General features: G+C 33.2%; 2 long non-coding RNA genes across 2 annotated transcripts; both read right to left on the bottom strand.

The window, feature by feature from the left end:
• Positions 1 to 3,749: 3,749 nt before the first annotated feature.
• Positions 3,750 to 4,174, bottom strand: LOC115976813. The gene is made up of 2 exons (XR_004088396.1): positions 4,141 to 4,174; positions 3,750 to 3,800 (listed from the first exon to the last, which is right to left on the bottom strand). It is a non-coding gene; the product is annotated as an uncharacterized LOC115976813 (long non-coding RNA).
• A 517-nt stretch (positions 4,175 to 4,691) lies between these two features.
• LOC115974860 lies at positions 4,692 to 6,677 on the bottom strand. Its single transcript, XR_004088018.1, has 3 exons — positions 6,445 to 6,677; positions 4,890 to 4,926; positions 4,692 to 4,797 (listed from the first exon to the last, which is right to left on the bottom strand). It is a non-coding gene; the product is annotated as an uncharacterized LOC115974860 (long non-coding RNA).
• Between the last annotated feature and the right edge of the window lie 274 nt (positions 6,678 to 6,951).

The raw sequence follows: 6,951 nt of genomic DNA, 5'->3' as shown, positions 1-6,951 counted from the left end.
TGAAGCCCTCAGCGTAAAACCTCTCCGCCGCCCTCAAAGTAGTAAATAATCCACTAAAGAATGTAGTTGGAATACATGAACAGGAGAAGACCCTCCAAGCCTAATCTACCCAGTGTACCTAAGCCCTCCAAGCTCCTACTCCAATGAGGTTACGCCGAACCTATTTCTTCTTTAGCTTATCGGATTCTACTATAAACCATAACATCAACCAATATGAAATTGGTCCCTTCCTAACTGCTTCCCAAAGCACCAAAAATCCTTCTCATAGATATGGGTATGGTGAGAAAAGGGTTTGGCTAAGAACCTCTCAAGGATGTAACAATGGAGAGGAAGAGAGTAGAGGAATTTGAAGAGTCTATGTGAAGATTGTGGATGAGTCAATCTTGTTTTTCTCTAGGGTTTCTCTCTCAAAATTTTCTCTAGAAGCTCTCTATATTTCATGGGTATAAGGGTCTATATATAGTGGGGTGAGAAAGGAATGCAAAGAGTTAGTTTTTCCCAAACAGGGTGGTCTGGCAACTTGGCCTCACGACTAGACTGAGTCACGAGTTCAAGTCATGAGCTAATGGCCTGGCCAGCCTGGGACTTTTGTCCTGTAGTGAAACAGCTGGCATGACTCTTCAGCTCCCCTGCATGCTTCGAATGTGTGCCAGCTTTGGTGGCTTGCCAGTCGCGAGTCAGCTGCGACAACCGCGAGTCTCTGCATCCTTGCACAATCTTAAGCATTTCTTCACACTCTCTCACTCACTACCCTTGCATGATTCCCACCTAAATACAGGGTTACTAATTGCTAAAATACAAGCAAATTTGGCACGGAATAAATCCAACAAGATGGTTGATAAAATTCAACCTTACAAAAGTAATTACCATAAATAGGGTTAAACTGAACATAGGTCACTGCATCACAGCATAACTTAAAAATCAGCAACAATAACTCTAGCATAATAAAACAATAACATTGGGATACTGCTCCAACATTTATCCAACCCTGGATGGTTCCTTAACTAACAAAATAGATTTTTGGTTGAAACAATGAAACATCAATGAGCTCACCATAATTACTATGTGTAAACACTTTGAGTCAATGATCACATCCCACTTGCCACAAATGAACGGTATGGTCGATTAATGATGAGAGCAAATACTGCATCAAGATAAACATCACATTCATGAAAATCAATAACATTTATACTTAATCCATAAAATTAAATTGGCATTGAAATAATTTACTTACATTATTCCTAGACCATCAAAGATCCAATATATCACCACTGTGCCCGCAGAACTCAAGCAATGGTTTCTCCAGAATCCGGAAAACATTAGGGGGTAAAATTACGCATGTTGTGTCTAATGATTTCCTCGGGCTGCTCACTTTACACATTTTCTCTTTATCAGCAAAGAGTGGTTTCGATTCAGAGAGATGAGTCACTGTGAAATATAAGCAGGATGGGTCTATTTCTAGAATGTCAAGTTCATTAGATCTCTCATCCTCCACCACCTACCACAATTGTACAATCCCATCTTCACCAGCACTTGCAAGATACTGCTCATCAAGACTAAATTTCATTTCCAAAATTGGACCATCATGTGCTGGATATCTTGCCCCAAATAAAGATTATGAAAGCATTAAATGATTATAAACCAATTGATGAAGAATGATCCATACATGCTAAGAACTACAGTAATATAGAGAAACAAAAATGACCATATTTAGCTGGGATATTGTAAGCAGAAGAATAGAGTAAAGGCAAATGCAAAAGTCAAATGATATGATCAATACAGGCTAAGAACTACAATAATTCTTTGCATCGGAGTGGTAAAGGTTGTGCATGAGAAAACCAATTCATAGCTATAAATAATTATAGATATAAACATGTTCGGAACTCTATTTTAAAAGAATTCAGCTACAAGAAATTACAAAAGGCTACAGATATAATTTGGTCTAGAACATAAGTTATATAACCTAGTTATATATGATTATGCAAGATGGGCATGGTATTAGATATTATAAATTTGAGGCAGAGATTCAGAGAGAGGGTTGAGAGAGACTTGACATATAGCAAGTTTTAATGAATACCTCTATCATTATGCAAAATCAAAAGGCATATTATAGATTTTTAAATGAATAAAAATTATTTAACGATATGTATGTTTTTAATGATATGTTGTATGTATTTATTGTTTCTTCATACACAATAGCTACAGATGTAAAATTTTTACCAAGCCTTTAATTTTCACTGATTCTAATTTCATTGAGACATTTTGACAAACACTTAGGTTGGCCTATACAAAGGACACTAATCCTTAAATCATTCTTTCAACCATTATACCAGCAAAAACATGAAAGCGAATATTATAGAGAGACTAAGCAAGAAAACTAGTGAGACTCTATGTTTTTGAGAATCTGATCCCTGAGTTTTAGTTAAATATATTTTGGTTGGGTTTTGATCAAGATCAAACAGGAAGGTCGTCCACACATATATAAAACAAATAAGAATTGAATAAGACAAGTCAAATTGGATTGCAAACATATATTATTAAACAGAATAATATAATTAAGAAATAAAAACTCAATCAGAGAGGATACAGATTTTGAACAATTTATGGTGATGGGACAGGCCTGTTTTTACAAAAGGATATTGGTACCATTGATTATAAAATAGAGGTCAAGACTGGAGCCAGCAAAGGCTATGAACAAAGAGAGTAAGATTGAGAGAAAAGGGATGCTCTGCGTTTAAGCCAAAGAGAAAGGAATGAGGGGCAGCGTGAAGAGGGATGCTCTGCGTTTAAACCTGCATATTGAGTTTGTGTTTGTGTCTATCAAGTTTTGTTTATTTTTAAAGATAAGTATCGGGTTTTATATAAAAATAAATAAGTATTGGGTTTTAAAAATAGTGTTTTTACTGCCGCCTTTGGTGCAATAGTCACTCCACAAATATAAGTGTTTGTGGGGGGCAAGGGTCGAGATTCAAGTCTCTAGGAGGGAGTTTCATGCACACATATACACTTAGATTAAGCAAAAATAGAAATTCTATCTTGTACCAAAAAAAATTAGTGTTTTTAATTTTATTTTTTATTTTTCAAATATTGTGTTGTGCTGATGTGGAAAATTGTGGTGCCAGCAAAGACTTTGGTTATATATATAAACTAGTCGCTAACCCATGCGATGCACGGGAAAGCTATTAATAACTTAATATGAAAAAAAAAATATATATATATATATATATATATATCATGGTATAAATTATATACCAAACCAATAAAATCTATCACTTACAAAGTAATAAAATCTATCACATACAATGAGAAATCATGAGATCATATTTAGAAAATATATAACTGATATAAGTACACTCTAATACAATTAATTACACGAATATAGTTAATTCCATTATCATTCAATCAAATATCTTTCATAAATTACATTAATCGTTCTTGATGTCCAAGATGTATCTAAATTCTAACATTGCCAGTAAACAAAGATGCTAGACCTCAATGGGATTAAAAAGGCAACATAATGCCAATTTACACAATTTCTGAAATCATTATTTCCACTATTGAGAGAGAGAGAGAGAGAGAGGTGATTGTTGTGTTGCATCTCTTAAGAAGAATCTACCTTGTACATTTTTTTTATATGTAATCGACAAATAACAAAATAGATGTACCACATTTAGAGTATGCACATTTCTGAGATTAAAAGTAAAGGAAAATAAGAAAATGAACCCACCTAAAGTTTTTTGCTCTCCCTCTCGATATTGACTTTTCCAACATCTTCCAAAATCAAATTTATGTACTCCTCCCTGTAAGGCATAAAAATTAATATTTGACCAAATTTACATGTATTTTAAAAACAGGTACATGGAAACAAAACACAATTAGTGAAAACAGAAAATGCTCTAAACCACAAACTATATTTTTGAAACCAGTTTGAATTTCAAATGAGTAATTACAAAAGCATCAGTATGTAGCTTTTCAATTTTACCTTCATGACTCTTTTACAATTTTTTGCTATATATATAACCAAACTTAGTCATTGATAACATATCATTGATATACGGTTTACTAAATACTCTTCTTAATAGGAATTGGTAGTCATGTCATCTAGCTAAAACTTCCATTTAAATTATCATCTCCAATCACCCTTTGAAATCTCATGGTTGCCTTTGCTTCTTGCCTAGTAGGACAACACAAATTTATTATCCCACTTGCATCCATATTAAGACACACAGTAAACAAAAGCAAACATACAAAACACATAATCTTTCATGTAGTTGTTTAATTTCTCTAAACAAATGCCAAGTTAATGTTAATGTCTCAAATTCAATTAGTAAACACTATGATACACACCTATTCCAAACTTAAACACGCAACCAATTCTACCAATACATGTAACCTTGCATAACTCAAGTTTGTGTCCATAACTCTCAACTTTCTTGGCCCTAAAACCCATCCCAACAATTTGCATTAAACAATCACCACCCAGAAAAATTATCTATTATTATTAGCAAAATTTTCCCATAATTTCTATCTAAAAAATGCTTCCACCATTACCATGTATTTCCAAATAAGTTCTCACGCAACTTGTAGGCTTATTAATCAATAATTAGCTATCTGCATATATCATAGAATACTTTCAACCTAGCAACAATGATAACACAAATCGTAAGAAATCCTAGCTAATTATGCTACTATTTAAGGGAGTACAAATAAACATAGATCTTGTGTGACTTCCATGGAGAACTTCTCTGCTAGAGTGCTAGCATTCTTCAAAATGGGCTTCCAAATTCTTAGATGTGTCTGTAACATGAACATTACTCTAAATAGGTGAGTAAACAAAGCATCATAAACAATAAACTATACGCAAAGTACATACAATATAGAAAACTAACCATGGCATCGAGATTGACCTCAATCCTAAATTCGAATCTGCCACAAACATCACTACCAGTTATTTTTCACAACAAAAGTTTCAAATTGAAAGCTTTAAAGGTCCAATGGAAGAACAAATTTTTTCAATTTTTTTATTTATTATAAAAAAGAAGAATGCAGTGCCAATTTAACAGGATATATCACTACTTGTAATTTGGAAAGCAAAAAATAACAAATTATAGTCTAACTCATTTATCCTAAAACTTTCAAACACATGCTAACAAATAGATATTGATATAAAATATTCACCTTGTAACAAAACTTAATAAGTCTCAAACACACATCTTTAATAGCTTTAAATGAATTTGTCATAATTGTATTTAAGCTATGGCTCAAGCAATAAGAGGCAGCAAATATGATTCCATAAAAAACTATTCTCTTCTTGTCTAATAATGTTTAGGAGGGTTGTCGCCTTGAATTCAACTAAATTCTCTCAATTTCATCAGTCACAGCACAGACCATGTTGGCATGAAAAGAAACAAAAAATAATCCAAACAACAATAGAGGACTTTCACAGAACTGACATAAATTTTTTACCAAGCATAAATCAACTGCACTCAAATTTCATAGAGTACGAAATGTAAATATTTTGTACTCTAAATGACACAATGGATTCTGCACAGTGACCTTGCCTAATCATATCAAAATATGCCCCAAGGATCCAAAAGCCAAGACAGTATTTAAATTTAAAACTTTCACACTTGACCATAACACTGCTTGCCTTATAAATCAATTTGCTTTATTCAAATGAAAATCCCAAGTTAACATAAAGCACAATCTCGTAGTTGTTTGATTTTAAAAACATTTATTCTATTGCAATGATCATTATAACTTATTCAACAGATTTTAACACCTTTAAATTTAAAGCAACAAAATTAAACAACAATTAATTTGCATTTGTCAAATGACTACACTACAACATTCAAGCTTCAACTACAGAACGGTGATCAAGGATAAACCATCTAAATCTAAGAAACAAAGCAAAAACCATTAAAAAAAAAAAAACACTAAAACACATAGGTCTGCCACCATACCCTAACCCAAATTCCTTTATCAACACAAAATCCTCCCATCTAAGCATGCTCACCATCAAAGAGTCCCACACATTTGAGGGAGACTATCAAACCAACACCCAGAAACCCTTTCAATTATATTTCCACCTTTTTTGCTTCTTGGTGTTGTAGATGTCTTCTATCATGCTCTGCTTTTCTCATCATTCAACCTTAATTAAAACCAATAACCAAAATAACTAAATTAAAAAAATTAACCCAAAATAACAAAACCTAAATAACATTTAACACAAATTTTTGTTGTTAACATCTTCTGTCAATAGGTCTCCCTGGCGGCCAATAATAGAAATTAATAAAACCCACTACGGGCTCCAAACCCATCAATCTAAGCTAATCATTCAAAACAAACACTCCCAAACGAAACCCTAAATCATATTTAACAACCAAAAACAAAACCCTAAATCATATTTAACATCCCAAATTATAGAACAAAATAAAAACTTACCGGTAATGTTTGCGGAGAGAATCTGGTCAGATGGTAAAGTCTCAAAATCAAAAACTTTCTGCCACTAAAGGAGTGGGTGGCTGGCGCCTGCGGACTATAGTTTAGGGGTTTGAAGGTAGAGAAGGGACAAAGATTGGAGGCAAGGGAACGTGTATGTAGAGAGAGGCATGGAGGAAATTGTGCGTTTGAAGATGGAGATGGGACTGTGTGAAGAAGAAGAGAGGGAGTTTGATGAGTTTGCATTACTGTGTTTGCGTTTAAGGGGTAGAGAGTTTTTTTTTTCATCAGGTTTTGGTTTTGGGGAGAACAAAATTCTTGGTTTTAGCCTCTTTTTACGCTTTGAGCTTTGTTTTTTAAGGGCTAAAATATTTGGGTTTTTTTTTTCCTTTTTGATAATGCTGGATTTTTTTTTTTAGTCTTAAAAAGTTTTTTTTTTTTTTTAATATTGTGCTGACAAAATTTTTGGTTTTAGCCTCTTTTTACGCTTTGAGCTTTGTTTTTTAAGGG

Source organism: Quercus lobata, chromosome 2 (genome assembly GCF_001633185.2).
Source record: "Quercus lobata isolate SW786 chromosome 2, ValleyOak3.0 Primary Assembly, whole genome shotgun sequence".
Taxonomy (NCBI): Eukaryota; Viridiplantae; Streptophyta; class Magnoliopsida; order Fagales; family Fagaceae; genus Quercus; species Quercus lobata.
This window is presented reverse-complemented; position numbering and strand designations above follow the sequence as displayed.